Genomic DNA, 21,090 nt, shown 5'->3' with positions numbered 1-21,090 from the left:
TCCTCCTCTGCTCTCGTCCTTTATTTGGGGGGCCGCTTTGGGGCGTGGTGCAGGGCGCCCCCCTCCCGCCGCCTTGCCCAGCGAGCGAGCCTCGCTGTGCGCTTCGCTGTTGCGGGGAGACTGAGCACGGACTCGGGTGCCAACGGGTGGTCCCAGGTGCCAACGGGGGAGGCCCCGGGCGGTGGGCCATCTTGTGTCCTGCCCACACGGAGCGGGGACCCCCGGCCTGGGGGCAAAGGGACGGTGTTCCGCGGGAAGGAAGGGAATGCCCGCGCGCGTGGGAGCGCAGCCCAGGGCTGCTGGGGACAAGGTGGAGGCGGGCCCAGGCCTAAGGCGGGGCCGGTTGCCCGGTGCGCTTGTGCACTCGGGGCGGCCCAAGGGAATGGCTAGGGGCTCCGGGGATGAGGGCCCGAGGCGCAGGACCTTGGGAGGGCACGCCTGCCCGAGACGGGGTGCCGTCCCGCCCGCGCTGCCCCCGCCCCAACCCCGCGGGCGGTCCTCGCCGCCCTCCCCCTTTCCCTCCCTCCGAAGCCGCCGCCTCCGCCCACCCAGCCCGCCCCCACCTCCCCCAGCCCGCCCCTCTGGATCGGCTGTGCGTGGGCGTGGTGGCTGTGAGGTGGAAGGCCTGGGGGCTGCCTGCCGGTGCAGCGGGCACAAGCTGCGAGACAGGGACCCTCGGTGCGGTGCGCGGGTGGCGAGGGGCCGGGGGGCACGGGGCGTCTGGAGGACGCCTTGTTGGGCAAGGGGCGGTGGGGGGCGGTGGCGGCAAAGGGAGAGGAAGGGAGGCCGAAGCGGAAAGAAAAGGCAAAGAAAAAAGCCTACAGCACCCGGTATTCCCAGGCGGTCTCCCATCCAAGTACTAACCAGGCCCGACCCTGCTTAGCTTCCGAGATCAGACGAGATCGGGCGCGTTCAGGGTGGTATGGCCGTAGACGTGTGCGGCTGCCGCTGGGCGCCCTAAGAGCCTGCTCTGCGCCTCCCGGCCGCAGCCGTGCCCCTCCTCAGCCCCCAACCGCCCCACGCCTGCCCTGTGCCTTGCACCTGCCTGCCTGCCAAACCGCCCAGAGGACGTGGCGCCTCCAGCGCCCCGCACTCGCGGAAGTCCGAGCGCTCTCATGGCCGGATACTCTCCAGACCCGGGGGCCGCCGCCGCCGCCGTCGCAGCCACCGCCGCCTGGCTCCCGAGATGGCCAAGGGGAGCGTCGGGGCGCGGGGGGCGTGGCCCGCGCGGTGTTCTCCGCGCCCCCCCCACCCCAGGCGCCCCACCCGCCGCCCTAGGGCAAGCGAGGCCCGCCACCAGGCCGTTCCGCCTCTCCACCCCGCCTGGCTCCAAGCCAACCCGGAGCCACCGGCGGCCCCAGGGACCCTCCTCATCAGCCCAACCCCGTCGCCCTTCCTCCGCCACCCTTCCCCTGCCCACCCACCGACAAGAGGACCCGACTGAGGGACACGAGAAGCCGGCTGGCATAGACAGACGCACAGACACACGGGGAAAGACAGAGGCACGGACGGAGGGAGATGCAGACAGAGAGGAAGAGACAGACACAGAGGGAGACACAGACAGAGTATCCAACACACACACCCGCTCTGGCCCCAAGACAGACAGACGCGGAAGCTGACCTGGATGCGGACAGGGACAGAGCCACAGGTGCACACCACAGAAACAGACACACACCACACACACACACACACACACACACACACACAGGAAGAGACTGTGTTGGCTAAGCAGCTAGCCCTCGGGAGGCTGGTCGTGCTTGGGTGGGCTTTGGGCGCCGAGGAGCCCCTTGGGGCCGAGGATGCGCAGCCAAGGCGTCACGAGACCCGCTCTGCTCCCGTTCCCGCCCTGGACCCACTCTGGTCCTGGGGGCATGTGGGCGATTCCTCCTCTGCCCTCGTCCTTTATTTGGGGGGCTGCTTTGGGGCGTGGTGCAGGGCGCCCCCCTCTCCCCGTCTTGCTGAGCGAGCGAGCCTCGCTCTTCGCTTCACTGTTGCAGGGAGACTAAGCACGGATTCTGGTGCCAACGGGTGGTCCCGGGTGCCAACGGGGGAGGCCCCGGGCGACCGGCCATCTTGTGTCCTGCCCACCCGGAGCGGGGACCCCCGGCACGGGGGCAAAGGGACGGTGTTCCAAGGGAAGGAAGGGAATGCCCGCGGGTGGGAGCGCAGCCCAGGGCTGCTGGGGACAAGGTGGAGGCGGGCCCAGGCCTATGCCTAAGGTGGGGCCAGTTGCCCAGTGCGGTTGTGCACTCCGGGCGGCCCAGTGGAATGGCTAGGGGATCTGGGGACGAGGGCCCGAGGCGCAGGACCATGGGAGGACACGCCTGCCCAGAGCGGGTGCCGTCCGGCCCGCGCTGGCCCCGCCCCATCCGTGCCAGGGTCATCGCCGCCCTCCCGCTTTCCCTCCCTCCGAAGGCGTCGCCTTCGCCCACCCAGCCCGCCCCCATCGACCCCCAGCCCGCCCCTCTGGATCCGGTGTGCGTGGGCGTGGTGGCTTGGAGGCGGAAGGGCTGGCTGGAGACCGCCTGCCCGTGCAGGGGGCCCCTGCTGCGGGCCAGGGACTCGCGGTGCGGTGCGCGGCTGGCGAGGGGCCCGGGGGCACGGGGCGTTTGGAGGAAGCCTTGTTGGGCAAGGGGGTGGAGTGCTGTGGCAGTAAAGGTATGGGAAGGGAGGCCGAAGGGGAAAGAAAAGGCAAAGAAAAAAGCCTACAGCACCCGGTATTCCCAGGCGGTCTCCCATCCAAGTACTAACCAGGCCCGACCCTGCTTAGCTTCCGAGATCAGACGAGATCGGGCGCGTTCAGGGTGGTATGGCCGTAGACGTGTGCGGCTGCCGCTGGGCGCCCTAAGAGCCTGCTCTGCGCCTCGCGGGCCCAGCCGTGCCCCTCCTCAGCCCCCACCCGAACCCCGCCTGCCCTGCGCCTTGCACCTGCCTGCCTGCCAGCCGCCCAGGGGACGTGGCCCCTCCGGCGCCCCGCAGTCGTGGAAGTCCGGGCGCTCTCCCTGCCGGGGACTCTCCAGTCCCGGGGGGCCGCCGCCGCCACCGCCGCCGCCGCCGCCGCCGCCACCGCCGCCTCCTGGCTACCGAGATGGCAAAGGGAGGCGTCGGGGCGCCGTGGGCGCGGCCCCTGAGGTGTTTTCCGCGCCCCCCGCCCCAGCGCCCCACCCGTCGCCCTAGGGCAAGCCAGGCCGGCCACCAGGCCTTTCTGCCTCTCCACCCCGCCTGGCTCCAACCCAACCCGGAGCCACCGGCGCCCCCAGGGACCCTCCTCATCAGCCCAACCCCGTCGCCCTTCCTCCGCCACCCTTCCCCTGCCCACCCACCGACAAGAGGACCCGACTGAGGGACACGAGAAGCCGGCTGGCATAGACAGACGCACAGACACACGGGGAAAGACAGAGGCACGGACGGAGGGAGATGCAGACAGAGAGGAAGAGACAGACACAGAGGGAGACACAGACAGAGTATCCAACACACACACCCGCTCTGGCCCCAAGACAGACAGACGCGGACCCCGACCTGGATGCGGACAGGGACAAAGCCACAGGTGCACACCACAGAAACAGACACACACCACACACACACACACACACACACACACACACACACACACACAGAGGAAGAGACTGTGTTGGCTAGGCAGCTAGCCCTCGGGAGGCTGGTCGTGCTTGGGTGGGCTTTGGGCGCCGAGGAGCCCCCTCGGGGCCGAGGACGCGCAGCCAAGGCCTCAGGAGACCCGCCCTGCTCCCGTTCCCGCCCAGGACCCACTCTGGGCCTGGGGGCGTGCGGGCGATTCCTCCTCTGCTCTCGTCCTTTATTTGGGGGGCCGCTTTGGGGCGTGGTGCAGGGCGCCCCCCTCCCGCCGCCTTGCCCAGCGAGCGAGCCTCGCTGTGCGCTTCGCTGTTGCGGGGAGACTGAGCACGGACTCGGGTGCCAACGGGTGGTCCCAGGTGCCAACGGGGGAGGCCCCGGGCGGTGGGCCATCTTGTGTCCTGCCCACACGGAGCGGGGACCCCCGGCCTGGGGGCAAAGGGACGGTGTTCCGCGGGAAGGAAGGGAATGCCCGCGCGCGTGGGAGCGCAGCCCAGGGCTGCTGGGGACAAGGTGGAGGCGGGCCCAGGCCTAAGGCGGGGCCGGTTGCCCGGTGCGCTTGTGCACTCGGGGCGGCCCAAGGGAATGGCTAGGGGCTCCGGGGATGAGGGCCCGAGGCGCAGGACCTTGGGAGGGCACGCCTGCCCGAGACGGGGTGCCGTCCCGCCCGCGCTGCCCCCGCCCCAACCCCGCGGGCGGTCCTCGCCGCCCTCCCCCTTTCCCTCCCTCCGAAGCCGCCGCCTCCGCCCACCCAGCCCGCCCCCACCTCCCCCAGCCCGCCCCTCTGGATCGGCTGTGCGTGGGCGTGGTGGCTGTGAGGTGGAAGGCCTGGGGGCTGCCTGCCGGTGCAGCGGGCACAAGCTGCGAGACAGGGACCCTCGGTGCGGTGCGCGGGTGGCGAGGGGCCGGGGGGCACGGGGCGTCTGGAGGACGCCTTGTTGGGCAAGGGGCGGTGGGGGGCGGTGGCGGCAAAGGGAGAGGAAGGGAGGCCGAAGCGGAAAGAAAAGGCAAAGAAAAAAGCCTACAGCACCCGGTATTCCCAGGCGGTCTCCCATCCAAGTACTAACCAGGCCCGACCCTGCTTAGCTTCCGAGATCAGACGAGATCGGGCGCGTTCAGGGTGGTATGGCCGTAGACGTGTGCGGCTGCCGCTGGGCGCCCTAAGAGCCTGCTCTGCGCCTCCCGGCCGCAGCCGTGCCCCTCCTCAGCCCCCAACCGCCCCACGCCTGCCCTGTGCCTTGCACCTGCCTGCCTGCCAAACCGCCCAGAGGACGTGGCGCCTCCAGCGCCCCGCACTCGCGGAAGTCCGAGCGCTCTCATGGCCGGATACTCTCCAGACCCGGGGGCCGCCGCCGCCGCCGTCGCAGCCACCGCCGCCTGGCTCCCGAGATGGCCAAGGGGAGCGTCGGGGCGCGGGGGGCGTGGCCCGCGCGGTGTTCTCCGCGCCCCCCCCACCCCAGGCGCCCCACCCGCCGCCCTAGGGCAAGCGAGGCCCGCCACCAGGCCGTTCCGCCTCTCCACCCCGCCTGGCTCCAAGCCAACCCGGAGCCACCGGCGGCCCCAGGGACCCTCCTCATCAGCCCAACCCCGTCGCCCTTCCTCCGCCACCCTTCCCCTGCCCACCCACCGACAAGAGGACCCGACTGAGGGACACGAGAAGCCGGCTGGCATAGACAGACGCACAGACACACGGGGAAAGACAGAGGCACGGACGGAGGGAGATGCAGACAGAGAGGAAGAGACAGACACAGAGGGAGACACAGACAGAGTATCCAACACACACACCCGCTCTGGCCCCAAGACAGACAGACGCGGAAGCTGACCTGGATGCGGACAGGGACAGAGCCACAGGTGCACACCACAGAAACAGACACACACACCACACACACACACACACACACACACACACAGGAAGAGACTGTGTTGGCTAGGCAGCTAGCCCTCGGGAGGCTGGTCGTGCTTGGGTGGGCTTTGGGCGCCGAGGAGCCCCTCGGGGCGAGGATGCGCAGCCAAGGCGTCACGAGACCCGCTCTGCTCCCGTTCCCGCCCTGGACCCACTCTGGTCCTGGGGGCATGTGGGCGATTCCTCCTCTGCCCTCGTCCTTTATTTGGGGGGCTGCTTTGGGGCGTGGTGCAGGGCGCCCCCCTCTCCCCGTCTTGCTGAGCGAGCGAGCCTCGCTCTTCGCTTCACTGTTGCAGGGAGACTAAGCACGGATTCTGGTGCCAACGGGTGGTCCCGGGTGCCAACGGGGGAGGCCCCGGGCGACCGGCCATCTTGTGTCCTGCCCACCCGGAGCGGGGACCCCCGGCACGGGGGCAAAGGGACGGTGTTCCAAGGGAAGGAAGGGAATGCCCGCGGGTGGGAGCGCAGCCCAGGGCTGCTGGGGACAAGGTGGAGGCGGGCCCAGGCCTATGCCTAAGGTGGGGCCAGTTGCCCAGTGCGGTTGTGCACTCCGGGCGGCCCAGTGGAATGGCTAGGGGATCTGGGGACGAGGGCCCGAGGCGCAGGACCATGGGAGGACACGCCTGCCCAGAGCGGGTGCCGACCGGCCCGCGCTGGCCCCGCCCCATCCGTGCCAGGGTCATCGCCGCCCTCCCGCTTTCCCTCCCTCCGAAGGCGTCGCCTTCGCCCACCCAGCCCGCCCCCATCGACCCCCAGCCCGCCCCTCTGGATCCGGTGTGCGTGGGCGTGGTGGCTTGGAGGCGGAAGGGCTGGCTGGAGACCGCCTGCCCGTGCAGGGGGCCCCTGCTGCGGGCCAGGGACTCGCGGTGCGGTGCGCGGCTGGCGAGGGGCCGGGGGGCACGGGGCGTTTGGAGGAAGCCTTGTTGGGCAAGGGGGTGGGGTGCTGTGGCGGTAAAGGTATGGGAAGGGAGGCCGAAGGGGAAAGAAAAGGCAAAGAAAAAAGCCTACAGCACCCGGTATTCCCAGGCGGTCTCCCATCCAAGTACTAACCAGGCCCGACCCTGCTTAGCTTCCGAGATCAGACGAGATCGGGCGCGTTCAGGGTGGTATGGCCGTAGACGTGTGCGGCTGCCGCTGGGCGCCCTAAGAGCCTGCTCTGCGCCTCCCGGGCCCAGCCGTGCCCCTCCTCAGCCCCCACCCGAACCCCGCCTGCCCTGCGCCTTGCACCTGCCTGCCTGCCAGCCGCCCAGGGGACGTGGCCCCTCCGGCGCCCCACAGTCGTGGAAGTCCGGGCGCTCTCCCTGCCGGGGACTCTCCCGTCCCGGGGGGCCGCCGCCGCCACCGCCGCCGCCGCCGCCGCCGCCACCGCCGCCTCCTGGCTACCGAGATGGCAAAGGGAGGCGTCGGGGCGCCGTGGGCGCGGCCCCTGAGGTGTTTTCCGCGCCCCCCGCCCCAGCGCCCCACCCGTCGCCCTAGGGCAAGCCAGGCCGGCCACCAGGCCTTTCTGCCTCTCCACCCCGCCTGGCTCCAAGCCAACCCGGAGCCACCGGCGCCCCCAGGGACCCTCCTCATCAGCCCAACCCCGTCGCCCTTCCTCCGCCACCCTTCCCCTGCCCACCCACCGACAAGAGGACCCGACTGAGGGACACGAGAAGCCGGCTGGCATAGACAGACGCACAGACACACGGGGAAAGACAGAGGCACGGACGGAGGGAGATGTAGACAGAGAGGAAGAGACAGACACAGAGGGAGACACAGACAGAGTATCCAACACACACACCCGCTCTGGCCCCAAGACAGACAGACGCGGACCCTGACCTGGATGCGGACAGGGACAGAGCCACAGGTGCACACCACAGAAACAGACACACACCACACACACACACACACAAACACACACACACACACACACACACACACAGGAAGAGACTGTGTTGGCTAGGCAGCTAGCCCTCGGGAGGCTGGTCGTGCTTGGGTGGGCTTTGGGCGCCGAGGAGCCCCCTCGGGGCCGAGGACGCGCAGCCAAGGCCTCAGGAGACCCGCCCTGCTCCCGTTCCCGCCCAGGACCCACTCTGGGCCTGGGGGCGTGCGGGCGATTCCTCCTCTGCTCTCGTCCTTTATTTGGGGGGCCGCTTTGGGGCGTGGTGCAGGGCGCCCCCCTCCCGCCGCCTTGCCCAGCGAGCGAGCCTCGCTGTGCGCTTCGCTGTTGCGGGGAGACTGAGCACGGACTCGGGTGCCAACGGGTGGTCCCGGGTGCCAACGGGGGAGGCCCCGGGCGACCGGCCATCTTGTGTCCTGCCCACACGGAGCGGGGACCCCCGGCCTGGGGGCAAAGGGACGGTGTTCCGCGGGAAGGAAGGGAATGCCCGCGCGCGTGGGAGCGCAGCCCAGGGCTGCTGGGGACAAGGTGGAGGCGGGCCCAGGCCTAAGGCGGGGCCGGTTGCCCGGTGCGCTTGTGCACTCGGGGCGGCCCAAGGGAATGGCTAGGGGCTCCGGGGATGAGGGCCCGAGGCGCAGGACCTTGGGAGGGCACGCCTGCCCGAGACGGGGTGCCGTCCCGCCCGCGCTGCCCCCGCCCCAACCCCGCGGGCGGTCCTCGCCGCCCTCCCCCTTTCCCTCCCTCCGAAGCCGCCGCCTCCGCCCACCCAGCCCGCCCCCACCTCCCCCAGCCCGCCCCTCTGGATCGGCTGTGCGTGGGCGTGGTGGCTGTGAGGTGGAAGGCCTGGGGGCTGCCTGCCGGTGCAGCGGGCACAAGCTGCGAGACAGGGACCCTCGGTGCGGTGCGCGGGTGGCGAGGGGCCGGGGGGCACGGGGCGTCTGGAGGACGCCTTGTTGGGCAAGGGGCGGTGGGGGGCGGTGGCGGCAAAGGGAGAGGAAGGGAGGCCGAAGCGGAAAGAAAAGGCAAAGAAAAAAGCCTACAGCACCCGGTATTCCCAGGCGGTCTCCCATCCAAGTACTAACCAGGCCCGACCCTGCTTAGCTTCCGAGATCAGACGAGATCGGGCGCGTTCAGGGTGGTATGGCCGTAGACGTGTGCGGCTGCCGCTGGGCGCCCTAAGAGCCTGCTCTGCGCCTCCCGGCCGCAGCCGTGCCCCTCCTCAGCCCCCAACCGCCCCACGCCTGCCCTGTGCCTTGCACCTGCCTGCCTGCCAAACCGCCCAGAGGACGTGGCGCCTCCAGCGCCCCGCACTCGCGGAAGTCCGAGCGCTCTCATGGCCGGATACTCTCCAGACCCGGGGGCCGCCGCCGCCGCCGTCGCAGCCACCGCCGCCTGGCTCCCGAGATGGCCAAGGGGAGCGTCGGGGCGCGGGGGGCGTGGCCCGCGCGGTGTTCTCCGCGCCCCCCCCACCCCAGGCGCCCCACCCGCCGCCCTAGGGCAAGCGAGGCCCGCCACCAGGCCGTTCCGCCTCTCCACCCCGCCTGGCTCCAAGCCAACCCGGAGCCACCGGCGGCCCCAGGGACCCTCCTCATCAGCCCAACCCCGTCGCCCTTCCTCCGCCACCCTTCCCCTGCCCACCCACCGACAAGAGGACCCGACTGAGGGACACGAGAAGCCGGCTGGCATAGACAGACGCACAGACACACGGGGAAAGACAGAGGCACGGACGGAGGGAGATGCAGACAGAGAGGAAGAGACAGACACAGAGGGAGACACAGACAGAGTATCCAACACACACACCCGCTCTGGCCCCAAGACAGACAGACGCGGAAGCTGACCTGGATGCGGACAGGGACAGAGCCACAGGTGCACACCACAGAAACAGACACACACACCACACACACACACACACACACACACACACAGGAAGAGACTGTGTTGGCTAGGCAGCTAGCCCTCGGGAGGCTGGTCGTGCTTGGGTGGGCTTTGGGCGCCGAGGAGCCCCTCGGGGCGAGGATGCGCAGCCAAGGCGTCACGAGACCCGCTCTGCTCCCGTTCCCGCCCTGGACCCACTCTGGTCCTGGGGGCATGTGGGCGATTCCTCCTCTGCCCTCGTCCTTTATTTGGGGGGCTGCTTTGGGGCGTGGTGCAGGGCGCCCCCCTCTCCCCGTCTTGCTGAGCGAGCGAGCCTCGCTCTTCGCTTCACTGTTGCAGGGAGACTAAGCACGGATTCTGGTGCCAACGGGTGGTCCCGGGTGCCAACGGGGGAGGCCCCGGGCGACCGGCCATCTTGTGTCCTGCCCACCCGGAGCGGGGACCCCCGGCACGGGGGCAAAGGGACGGTGTTCCAAGGGAAGGAAGGGAATGCCCGCGGGTGGGAGCGCAGCCCAGGGCTGCTGGGGACAAGGTGGAGGCGGGCCCAGGCCTATGCCTAAGGTGGGGCCAGTTGCCCAGTGCGGTTGTGCACTCCGGGCGGCCCAGTGGAATGGCTAGGGGATCTGGGGACGAGGGCCCGAGGCGCAGGACCATGGGAGGACACGCCTGCCCAGAGCGGGTGCCGTCCGGCCCGCGCTGGCCCCGCCCCATCCGTGCCAGGGTCATCGCCGCCCTCCCGCTTTCCCTCCCTCCGAAGGCGTCGCCTTCGCCCACCCAGCCCGCCCCCATCGACCCCCAGCCCGCCCCTCTGGATCCGGTGTGCGTGGGCGTGGTGGCTTGGAGGCGGAAGGGCTGGCTGGAGACCGCCTGCCCGTGCAGGGGGCCCCTGCTGCGGGCCAGGGACTCGCGGTGCGGTGCGCGGCTGGCGAGGGGCCGGGGGGCACGGGGCGTTTGGAGGAAGCCTTGTTGGGCAAGGGGGTGGAGTGCTGTGGCAGTAAAGGTATGGGAAGGGAGGCCGAAGGGGAAAGAAAAGGCAAAGAAAAAAGCCTACAGCACCCGGTATTCCCAGGCGGTCTCCCATCCAAGTACTAACCAGGCCCGACCCTGCTTAGCTTCCGAGATCAGACGAGATCGGGCGCGTTCAGGGTGGTATGGCCGTAGACGTGTGCGGCTGCCGCTGGGCGCCCTAAGAGCCTGCTCTGCGCCTCGCGGGCCCAGCCGTGCCCCTCCTCAGCCCCCACCCGAACCCCGCCTGCCCTGCGCCTTGCACCTGCCTGCCTGCCAGCCGCCCAGGGGACGTGGCCCCTCCGGCGCCCCGCAGTCGTGGAAGTCCGGGCGCTCTCCCTGCCGGGGACTCTCCAGTCCCGGGGGGCCGCCGCCGCCACCGCCGCCGCCGCCGCCGCCGCCACCGCCGCCTCCTGGCTACCGAGATGGCAAAGGGAGGCGTCGGGGCGCCGTGGGCGCGGCCCCTGAGGTGTTTTCCGCGCCCCCCGCCCCAGCGCCCCACCCGTCGCCCTAGGGCAAGCCAGGCCGGCCACCAGGCCTTTCTGCCTCTCCACCCCGCCTGGCTCCAACCCAACCCGGAGCCACCGGCGCCCCCAGGGACCCTCCTCATCAGCCCAACCCCGTCGCCCTTCCTCCGCCACCCTTCCCCTGCCCACCCACCGACAAGAGGACCCGACTGAGGGACACGAGAAGCCGGCTGGCATAGACAGACGCACAGACACACGGGGAAAGACAGAGGCACGGACGGAGGGAGATGCAGACAGAGAGGAAGAGACAGACACAGAGGGAGACACAGACAGAGTATCCAACACACACACCCGCTCTGGCCCCAAGACAGACAGACGCGGACCCCGACCTGGATGCGGACAGGGACAAAGCCACAGGTGCACACCACAGAAACAGACACACACCACACACACACACACACACACACACACACACACACACACACAGAGGAAGAGACTGTGTTGGCTAGGCAGCTAGCCCTCGGGAGGCTGGTCGTGCTTGGGTGGGCTTTGGGCGCCGAGGAGCCCCCTCGGGGCCGAGGACGCGCAGCCAAGGCCTCAGGAGACCCGCCCTGCTCCCGTTCCCGCCCAGGACCCACTCTGGGCCTGGGGGCGTGCGGGCGATTCCTCCTCTGCTCTCGTCCTTTATTTGGGGGGCCGCTTTGGGGCGTGGTGCAGGGCGCCCCCCTCCCGCCGCCTTGCCCAGCGAGCGAGCCTCGCTGTGCGCTTCGCTGTTGCGGGGAGACTGAGCACGGACTCGGGTGCCAACGGGTGGTCCCAGGTGCCAACGGGGGAGGCCCCGGGCGGTGGGCCATCTTGTGTCCTGCCCACACGGAGCGGGGACCCCCGGCCTGGGGGCAAAGGGACGGTGTTCCGCGGGAAGGAAGGGAATGCCCGCGCGCGTGGGAGCGCAGCCCAGGGCTGCTGGGGACAAGGTGGAGGCGGGCCCAGGCCTAAGGCGGGGCCGGTTGCCCGGTGCGCTTGTGCACTCGGGGCGGCCCAAGGGAATGGCTAGGGGCTCCGGGGATGAGGGCCCGAGGCGCAGGACCTTGGGAGGGCACGCCTGCCCGAGACGGGGTGCCGTCCCGCCCGCGCTGCCCCCGCCCCAACCCCGCGGGCGGTCCTCGCCGCCCTCCCCCTTTCCCTCCCTCCGAAGCCGCCGCCTCCGCCCACCCAGCCCGCCCCCACCTCCCCCAGCCCGCCCCTCTGGATCGGCTGTGCGTGGGCGTGGTGGCTGTGAGGTGGAAGGCCTGGGGGCTGCCTGCCGGTGCAGCGGGCACAAGCTGCGAGACAGGGACCCTCGGTGCGGTGCGCGGGTGGCGAGGGGCCGGGGGGCACGGGGCGTCTGGAGGACGCCTTGTTGGGCAAGGGGCGGTGGGGGGCGGTGGCGGCAAAGGGAGAGGAAGGGAGGCCGAAGCGGAAAGAAAAGGCAAAGAAAAAAGCCTACAGCACCCGGTATTCCCAGGCGGTCTCCCATCCAAGTACTAACCAGGCCCGACCCTGCTTAGCTTCCGAGATCAGACGAGATCGGGCGCGTTCAGGGTGGTATGGCCGTAGACGTGTGCGGCTGCCGCTGGGCGCCCTAAGAGCCTGCTCTGCGCCTCCCGGCCGCAGCCGTGCCCCTCCTCAGCCCCCAACCGCCCCACGCCTGCCCTGTGCCTTGCACCTGCCTGCCTGCCAAACCGCCCAGAGGACGTGGCGCCTCCAGCGCCCCGCACTCGCGGAAGTCCGAGCGCTCTCATGGCCGGATACTCTCCAGACCCGGGGGCCGCCGCCGCCGCCGTCGCAGCCACCGCCGCCTGGCTCCCGAGATGGCCAAGGGGAGCGTCGGGGCGCGGGGGGCGTGGCCCGCGCGGTGTTCTCCGCGCCCCCCCCACCCCAGGCGCCCCACCCGCCGCCCTAGGGCAAGCGAGGCCCGCCACCAGGCCGTTCCGCCTCTCCACCCCGCCTGGCTCCAAGCCAACCCGGAGCCACCGGCGGCCCCAGGGACCCTCCTCATCAGCCCAACCCCGTCGCCCTTCCTCCGCCACCCTTCCCCTGCCCACCCACCGACAAGAGGACCCGACTGAGGGACACGAGAAGCCGGCTGGCATAGACAGACGCACAGACACACGGGGAAAGACAGAGGCACGGACGGAGGGAGATGCAGACAGAGAGGAAGAGACAGACACAGAGGGAGACACAGACAGAGTATCCAACACACACACCCGCTCTGGCCCCAAGACAGACAGACGCGGAAGCTGACCTGGATGCGGACAGGGACAGAGCCACAGGTGCACACCACAGAAACAGACACACACACCACACACACACACACACACACACACACACAGGAAGAGACTGTGTTGGCTAGGCAGCTAGCCCTCGGGAGGCTGGTCGTGCTTGGGTGGGCTTTGGGCGCCGAGGAGCCCCTCGGGGCGAGGATGCGCAGCCAAGGCGTCACGAGACCCGCTCTGCTCCCGTTCCCGCCCTGGACCCACTCTGGTCCTGGGGGCATGTGGGCGATTCCTCCTCTGCCCTCGTCCTTTATTTGGGGGGCTGCTTTGGGGCGTGGTGCAGGGCGCCCCCCTCTCCCCGTCTTGCTGAGCGAGCGAGCCTCGCTCTTCGCTTCACTGTTGCAGGGAGACTAAGCACGGATTCTGGTGCCAACGGGTGGTCCCGGGTGCCAACGGGGGAGGCCCCGGGCGACCGGCCATCTTGTGTCCTGCCCACCCGGAGCGGGGACCCCCGGCACGGGGGCAAAGGGACGGTGTTCCAAGGGAAGGAAGGGAATGCCCGCGGGTGGGAGCGCAGCCCAGGGCTGCTGGGGACAAGGTGGAGGCGGGCCCAGGCCTATGCCTAAGGTGGGGCCAGTTGCCCAGTGCGGTTGTGCACTCCGGGCGGCCCAGTGGAATGGCTAGGGGATCTGGGGACGAGGGCCCGAGGCGCAGGACCATGGGAGGACACGCCTGCCCAGAGCGGGTGCCGACCGGCCCGCGCTGGCCCCGCCCCATCCGTGCCAGGGTCATCGCCGCCCTCCCGCTTTCCCTCCCTCCGAAGGCGTCGCCTTCGCCCACCCAGCCCGCCCCCATCGACCCCCAGCCCGCCCCTCTGGATCCGGTGTGCGTGGGCGTGGTGGCTTGGAGGCGGAAGGGCTGGCTGGAGACCGCCTGCCCGTGCAGGGGGCCCCTGCTGCGGGCCAGGGACTCGCGGTGCGGTGCGCGGCTGGCGAGGGGCCGGGGGGCACGGGGCGTTTGGAGGAAGCCTTGTTGGGCAAGGGGGTGGGGTGCTGTGGCGGTAAAGGTATGGGAAGGGAGGCCGAAGGGGAAAGAAAAGGCAAAGAAAAAAGCCTACAGCACCCGGTATTCCCAGGCGGTCTCCCATCCAAGTACTAACCAGGCCCGACCCTGCTTAGCTTCCGAGATCAGACGAGATCGGGCGCGTTCAGGGTGGTATGGCCGTAGACGTGTGCGGCTGCCGCTGGGCGCCCTAAGAGCCTGCTCTGCGCCTCCCGGGCCCAGCCGTGCCCCTCCTCAGCCCCCACCCGAACCCCGCCTGCCCTGCGCCTTGCACCTGCCTGCCTGCCAGCCGCCCAGGGGACGTGGCCCCTCCGGCGCCCCACAGTCGTGGAAGTCCGGGCGCTCTCCCTGCCGGGGACTCTCCAGTCCCGGGGGGCCGCCGCCGCCACCGCCGCCGCCGCCGCCGCCGCCACCGCCGCCTCCTGGCTACCGAGATGGCAAAGGGAGGCGTCGGGGCGCCGTGGGCGCGGCCCCTGAGGTGTTTTCCGCGCCCCCCGCCCCAGCGCCCCACCCGTCGCCCTAGGGCAAGCCAGGCCGGCCACCAGGCCTTTCTGCCTCTCCACCCCGCCTGGCTCCAAGCCAACCCGGAGCCACCGGCGCCCCCAGGGACCCTCCTCATCAGCCCAACCCCGTCGCCCTTCCTCCGCCACCCTTCCCCTGCCCACCCACCGACAAGAGGACCCGACTGAGGGACACGAGAAGCCGGCTGGCATAGACAGACGCACAGACACACGGGGAAAGACAGAGGCACGGACGGAGGGAGATGTAGACAGAGAGGAAGAGACAGACACAGAGGGAGACACAGACAGAGTATCCAACACACACACCCGCTCTGGCCCCAAGACAGACAGACGCGGACCCTGACCTGGATGCGGACAGGGACAGAGCCACAGGTGCACACCACAGAAACAGACACACACCACACACACACACACACAAACACACACACACACACACACACACACACACAGGAAGAGACTGTGTTGGCTAGGCAGCTAGCCCTCGGGAGGCTGGTCGTGCTTGGGTGGGCTTTGGGCGCCGAGGAGCCCCCTCGGGGCCGAGGACGCGCAGCCAAGGCCTCAGGAGACCCGCCCTGCTCCCGTTCCCGCCCAGGACCCACTCTGGGCCTGGGGGCGTGCGGGCGATTCCTCCTCTGCTCTCGTCCTTTATTTGGGGGGCCGCTTTGGGGCGTGGTGCAGGGCGCCCCCCTCCCGCCGCCTTGCCCAGCGAGCGAGCCTCGCTGTGCGCTTCGCTGTTGCGGGGAGACTGAGCACGGACTCGGGTGCCAACGGGTGGTCCCGGGTGCCAACGGGGGAGGCCCCGGGCGACCGGCCATCTTGTGTCCTGCCCACACGGAGCGGGGACCCCCGGCCTGGGGGCAAAGGGACGGTGTTCCGCGGGAAGGAAGGGAATGCCCGCGCGCGTGGGAGCGCAGCCCAGGGCTGCTGGGGACAAGGTGGAGGCGGGCCCAGGCCTAAGGCGGGGCCGGTTGCCCGGTGCGCTTGTGCACTCGGGGCGGCCCAAGGGAATGGCTAGGGGCTCCGGGGATGAGGGCCCGAGGCGCAGGACCTTGGGAGGGCACGCCTGCCCGAGACGGGGTGCCGTCCCGCCCGCGCTGCCCCCGCCCCAACCCCGCGGGCGGTCCTCGCCGCCCTCCCCCTTTCCCTCCCTCCGAAGCCGCCGCCTCCGCCCACCCAGCCCGCCCCCACCTCCCCCAGCCCGCCCCTCTGGATCGGCTGTGCGTGGGCGTGGTGGCTGTGAGGTGGAAGGCCTGGGGGCTGCCTGCCGGTGCAGCGGGCACAAGCTGCGAGACAGGGACCCTCGGTGCGGTGCGCGGGTGGCGAGGGGCCGGGGGGCACGGGGCGTCTGGAGGACGCCTTGTTGGGCAAGGGGCGGTGGGGGGCGGTGGCGGCAAAGGGAGAGGAAGGGAGGCCGAAGCGGAAAGAAAAGGCAAAGAAAAAAGCCTACAGCACCCGGTATTCCCAGGCGGTCTCCCATCCAAGTACTAACCAGGCCCGACCCTGCTTAGCTTCCGAGATCAGACGAGATCGGGCGCGTTCAGGGTGGTATGGCCGTAGACGTGTGCGGCTGCCGCTGGGCGCCCTAAGAGCCTGCTCTGCGCCTCCCGGCCGCAGCCGTGCCCCTCCTCAGCCCCCAACCGCCCCACGCCTGCCCTGTGCCTTGCACCTGCCTGCCTGCCAAACCGCCCAGAGGACGTGGCGCCTCCAGCGCCCCGCACTCGCGGAAGTCCGAGCGCTCTCATGGCCGGATACTCTCCAGACCCGGGGGCCGCCGCCGCCGCCGTCGCAGCCACCGCCGCCTGGCTCCCGAGATGGCCAAGGGGAGCGTCGGGGCGCGGGGGGCGTGGCCCGCGCGGTGTTCTCCGCGCCCCCCCCACCCCAGGCGCCCCACCCGCCGCCCTAGGGCAAGCGAGGCCCGCCACCAGGCCGTTCCGCCTCTCCACCCCGCCTGGCTCCAAGCCAACCCGGAGCCACCGGCGGCCCCAGGGACCCTCCTCATCAGCCCAACCCCGTCGCCCTTCCTCCGCCACCCTTCCCCTGCCCACCCACCGACAAGAGGACCCGACTGAGGGACACGAGAAGCCGGCTGGCATAGACAGACGCACAGACACACGGGGAAAGACAGAGGCACGGACGGAGGGAGATGCAGACAGAGAGGAAGAGACAGACACAGAGGGAGACACAGACAGAGTATCCAACACACACACCCGCTCTGGCCCCAAGACAGACAGACGCGGAAGCTGACCTGGATGCGGACAGGGACAGAGCCACAGGTGCACACCACAGAAACAGACACACACACCACACACACACACACACACACACACACACAGGAAGAGACTGTGTTGGCTAGGCAGCTAGCCCTCGGGAGGCTGGTCGTGCTTGGGTGGGCTTTGGGCGCCGAGGAGCCCCTCGGGGCGAGGATGCGCAGCCAAGGCGTCACGAGACCCGCTCTGCTCCCGTTCCCGCCCTGGACCCACTCTGGTCCTGGGGGCATGTGGGCGATTCCTCCTCTGCCCTCGTCCTTTATTTGGGGGGCTGCTTTGGGGCGTGGTGCAGGGCGCCCCCCTCTCCCCGTCTTGCTGAGCGAGCGAGCCTCGCTCTTCGCTTCACTGTTGCAGGGAGACTAAGCACGGATTCTGGTGCCAACGGGTGGTCCCGGGTGCCAACGGGGGAGGCCCCGGGCGACCGGCCATCTTGTGTCCTGCCCACCCGGAGCGGGGACCCCCGGCACGGGGGCAAAGGGACGGTGTTCCAAGGGAAGGAAGGGAATGCCCGCGGGTGGGAGCGCAGCCCAGGGCTGCTGGGGACAAGGTGGAGGCGGGCCCAGGCCTATGCCTAAGGTGGGGCCAGTTGCCCAGTGCGGTTGTGCACTCCGGGCGGCCCAGTGGAATGGCTAGGGGATCTGGGGACGAGGGCCCGAGGCGCAGGACCATGGGAGGACACGCCTGCCCAGAGCGGGTGCCGTCCGGCCCGCGCTGGCCCCGCCCCATCCGTGCCAGGGTCATCGCCGCCCTCCCGCTTTCCCTCCCTCCGAAGGCGTCGCCTTCGCCCACCCAGCCCGCCCCCATCGACCCCCAGCCCGCCCCTCTGGATCCGGTGTGCGTGGGCGTGGTGGCTTGGAGGCGGAAGGGCTGGCTGGAGACCGCCTGCCCGTGCAGGGGGCCCCTGCTGCGGGCCAGGGACTCGCGGTGCGGTGCGCGGCTGGCGAGGGGCCGGGGGGCACGGGGCGTTTGGAGGAAGCCTTGTTGGGCAAGGGGGTGGGGTGCTGTGGCGGTAAAGGTATGGGAAGGGAGGCCGAAGGGGAAAGAAAAGGCAAAGAAAAAAGCCTACAGCACCCGGTATTCCCAGGCGGTCTCCCATCCAAGTACTAACCAGGCCCGACCCTGCTTAGCTTCCGAGATCAGACGAGATCGGGCGCGTTCAGGGTGGTATGGCCGTAGACGTGTGCGGCTGCCGCTGGGCGCCCTAAGAGCCTGCTCTGCGCCTCCCGGGCCCAGCCGTGCCCCTCCTCAGCCCCCACCCGAACCCCGCCTGCCCTGCGCCTTGCACCTGCCTGCCTGCCAGCCGCCCAGGGGACGTGGCCCCTCCGGCGCCCCACAGTCGTGGAAGTCCGGGCGCTCTCCCTGCCGGGGACTCTCCAGTCCCGGGGGGCCGCCGCCGCCGCCGCCGCCGCCGCCACCGCCGCCTCCTGGCTACCGAGATGGCAAAGGGAGGCGTCGGGGCGCCGTGGGCGCGGCCCCTGAGGTGTTTTCCGCGCCCCCCGCCCCAGCGCCCCACCCGTCGCCCTAGGGCAAGCCAGGCCGGCCACCAGGCCTTTCTGCCTCTCCACCCCGCCTGGCTCCAAGCCAACCCGGAGCCACCGGCGCCCCCAGGGACCCTCCTCATCAGCCCAACCCCGTCGCCCTTCCTCCGCCACCCTTCCCCTGCCCACCCACCGACAAGAGGACCCGACTGAGGGACACGAGAAGCCGGCTGGCATAGACAGACGCACAGACACACGGGGAAAGACAGAGGCACGGACGGAGGGAGATGTAGACAGAGAGGAAGAGACAGACACAGAGGGAGACACAGACAGAGTATCCAACACACACACCCGCTCTGGCCCCAAGACAGACAGACGCGGACCCTGACCTGGATGCGGACAGGGACAGAGCCACAGGTGCACACCACAGAAACAGACACACACCACACACACACACACACAAACACACACACACACACACACACACACACACAGGAAGAGACTGTGTTGGCTAGGCAGCTAGCCCTCGGGAGGCTGGTCGTGCTTGGGTGGGCTTTGGGCGCCGAGGAGCCCCCTCGGGGCCGAGGACGCGCAGCCAAGGCCTCAGGAGACCCGCCCTGCTCCCGTTCCCGCCCAGGACCCACTCTGGGCCTGGGGGCGTGCGGGCGATTCCTCCTCTGCTCTCGTCCTTTATTTGGGGGGCCGCTTTGGGGCGTGGTGCAGGGCGCCCCCCTCCCGCCGCCTTGCCCAGCGAGCGAGCCTCGCTGTGCGCTTCGCTGTTGCGGGGAGACTGAGCACGGACTCGGGTGCCAACGGGTGGTCCCGGGTGCCAACGGGGGAGGCCCCGGGCGACCGGCTATCTTGTGTCCTGCCCACACGGAGCGGGGACCCCCGGCCTGGGGGCAAAGGGACGGTGTTCCGCGGGAAGGAAGGGAATGCCCGCGCGCGTGGGAGCGCAGCCCAGGGCTGCTGGGGACAAGGTGGAGGCGGGCCCAGGCCTAAGGCGGGGCCGGTTGCCCGGTGCGCTTGTGCACTCGGGGCGGCCCAAGGGAATGGCTAGGGGCTCCGGGGATGAGGGCCCGAGGCGCAGGACCTTGGGAGGGCACGCCTGCCCGAGACGGGGTGCCGTCCCGCCCGCGCTGCCCCCGCCCCAACCCCGCGGGCGGTCCTCGCCGCCCTCCCCCTTTCCCTCCCTCCGAAGCCGCCGTCTCCGCCCACCCAGCCCGCCCCCACCTCCCCCAGCCCGCCCCTCTGGATCGGCTGTGCGTGGGCGTGGTGGCTGTGAGGTGGAAGGCCTGGGGGCTGCCTGCCGGTGCAGCGGGCACAAGCTGCGAGACAGGGACCCTCGGTGCGGTGCGCGGGTGGCGAGGGGCCGGGGGGCACGGGGCGTCTGGAGGACGCCTTGTTGGGCAAGGGGCGGTGGGGGGCGGTGGCGGCAAAGGGAGAGGAAGGGAGGCCGAAGCGGAAAGAAAAGGCAAAGAAAAAAGCCTACAGCACCCGGTATTCCCAGGCGGTCTCCCATCCAAGTACTAACCAGGCCCGACCCTGCTTAGCTTCCGAGATCAGACGAGATCGGGCGCGTTCAGGGTGGTATGGCCGTAGACGTGTGCGGCTGCCGCTGGGCGCCCTAAGAGCCTGCTCTGCGCCTCCCGGCCGCAGCCGTGCCCCTCCTCAGCCCCCAACCGCCCCACGCCTGCCCTGTGCCTTGCACCTGCCTGCCTGCCAAACCGCCCAGAGGACGTGGCGCCTCCAGCGCCCCGCACTCGCGGAAGTCCGAGCGCTCTCATGGCCGGATACTCTCCAGACCCGGGGGCCGCCGCCGCCGCCGTCGCAGCCACCGCCGCCTGGCTCCCGAGATGGCCAAGGGGAGCGTCGGGGCGCGGGGGGCGTGGCCCGCGCGGTGTTCTCCGCGCCCCCCCCACCCCAGGCGCCCCACCCGCCGCCCTAGGGCAAGCGAGGCCCGCCACCAGGCCGTTCCGCCTCTCCACCCCGCCTGGCTCCAAGCCAACCCGGAGCCACCGGCGGCCCCAGGGACCCTCCTCATCAGCCCAACCCCGTCGCCCTTCCTCCGCCACCCTTCCCCTGCCCACCCACCGACAAGAGGACCCGACTGAGGGACACGAGAAGCCGGCTGGCATAGACAGACGCACAGACACACGGGGAAAGACAGAGGCACGGACGGAGGGAGATGCAGACAGAGAGGAAGAGACAGACACAGAGGGAGACACAGACAGAGTATCCAACACACACACCCGCTCTGGCCCCAAGACAGACAGACGCGGAAGCTGACCTGGATGCGGACAGGGACAGAGCCACAGGTGCACACCACAGAAACAGACACACACACCACACACACACACACACACACACACACACACAGGAAGAGACTGTGTTGGCTAGGCAGCTAGCCCTCGGGAGGCTGGTCGTGCTTGGGTGGGCTTTGGGCGCCGAGGAGCCCCTCGGGGCGAGGATGCGCAGCCAAGGCGTCACGAGACCCGCTCTGCTCCCGTTCCCGCCCAGGACCCACTCTGGTCCTGGGGGCATGTGGGCGATTCCTCCTCTGCCCTCGTCCTTTATTTGGGGGGCTGCTTTGGGGCGTGGTGCAGGGCGCCCCCCTCTCCCCGTCTTGCTGAGCGAGCGAGCCTCGCTCTTCGCTTCACTGTTGCAGGGAGACTAAGCACGGATTCTGGTGCCAACGGGTGGTCCCGGGTGCCAACGGGGGAGGCCCCGGGCGACCGGCCATCTTGTGTCCTGCCCACCCGGAGCGGGGACCCCCGGCACGGGGGC

General features: G+C 70.4%; 11 non-coding genes across 11 annotated transcripts; all 11 read right to left on the bottom strand.

The window, feature by feature from the left end:
• Window positions 1-815: 815 nt before the first annotated feature.
• On the bottom strand, window positions 816-934 carry LOC118524478 (5S ribosomal RNA). The gene has a single exon (XR_004911637.1). It is a non-coding gene; the product is annotated as a 5S ribosomal RNA (ribosomal RNA).
• Window positions 935-2,702: 1,768 nt separating this feature from the next.
• Window positions 2,703-2,821, bottom strand: LOC118524475 (5S ribosomal RNA). The gene has a single exon (XR_004911633.1). It is a non-coding gene; the product is annotated as a 5S ribosomal RNA (ribosomal RNA).
• Window positions 2,822-4,609: 1,788 nt separating this feature from the next.
• On the bottom strand, window positions 4,610-4,728 carry LOC118526468 (5S ribosomal RNA). Its single transcript, XR_004912635.1, has one exon. It is a non-coding gene; the product is annotated as a 5S ribosomal RNA (ribosomal RNA).
• A 1,767-nt stretch (window positions 4,729-6,495) lies between these two features.
• LOC118524476 (5S ribosomal RNA) lies at window positions 6,496-6,614 on the bottom strand. Its single transcript, XR_004911635.2, has one exon. It is a non-coding gene; the product is annotated as a 5S ribosomal RNA (ribosomal RNA).
• Window positions 6,615-8,406: 1,792 nt separating this feature from the next.
• LOC118526470 (5S ribosomal RNA) lies at window positions 8,407-8,525 on the bottom strand. The gene has a single exon (XR_004912637.1). It is a non-coding gene; the product is annotated as a 5S ribosomal RNA (ribosomal RNA).
• A 1,767-nt stretch (window positions 8,526-10,292) lies between these two features.
• LOC144380784 (5S ribosomal RNA) lies at window positions 10,293-10,411 on the bottom strand. The gene has a single exon (XR_013444985.1). It is a non-coding gene; the product is annotated as a 5S ribosomal RNA (ribosomal RNA).
• A 1,788-nt stretch (window positions 10,412-12,199) lies between these two features.
• LOC118526472 (5S ribosomal RNA) lies at window positions 12,200-12,318 on the bottom strand. The gene has a single exon (XR_004912639.1). It is a non-coding gene; the product is annotated as a 5S ribosomal RNA (ribosomal RNA).
• A 1,767-nt stretch (window positions 12,319-14,085) lies between these two features.
• Window positions 14,086-14,204, bottom strand: LOC144380783 (5S ribosomal RNA). The gene has a single exon (XR_013444984.1). It is a non-coding gene; the product is annotated as a 5S ribosomal RNA (ribosomal RNA).
• Window positions 14,205-15,998: 1,794 nt separating this feature from the next.
• On the bottom strand, window positions 15,999-16,117 carry LOC144380782 (5S ribosomal RNA). The gene has a single exon (XR_013444983.1). It is a non-coding gene; the product is annotated as a 5S ribosomal RNA (ribosomal RNA).
• Window positions 16,118-17,884: 1,767 nt separating this feature from the next.
• LOC144380781 (5S ribosomal RNA) lies at window positions 17,885-18,003 on the bottom strand. Its single transcript, XR_013444982.1, has one exon. It is a non-coding gene; the product is annotated as a 5S ribosomal RNA (ribosomal RNA).
• Window positions 18,004-19,788: 1,785 nt separating this feature from the next.
• On the bottom strand, window positions 19,789-19,907 carry LOC144380780 (5S ribosomal RNA). Its single transcript, XR_013444981.1, has one exon. It is a non-coding gene; the product is annotated as a 5S ribosomal RNA (ribosomal RNA).
• Between the last annotated feature and the right edge of the window lie 1,183 nt (window positions 19,908-21,090).

This window comes from Halichoerus grypus, unplaced genomic scaffold, assembly GCF_964656455.1.
Source record: "Halichoerus grypus unplaced genomic scaffold, mHalGry1.hap1.1 HAP1_SCAFFOLD_165, whole genome shotgun sequence".
Taxonomy (NCBI): domain Eukaryota; kingdom Metazoa; phylum Chordata; class Mammalia; order Carnivora; family Phocidae; genus Halichoerus; species Halichoerus grypus.
This window is presented reverse-complemented; position numbering and strand designations above follow the sequence as displayed.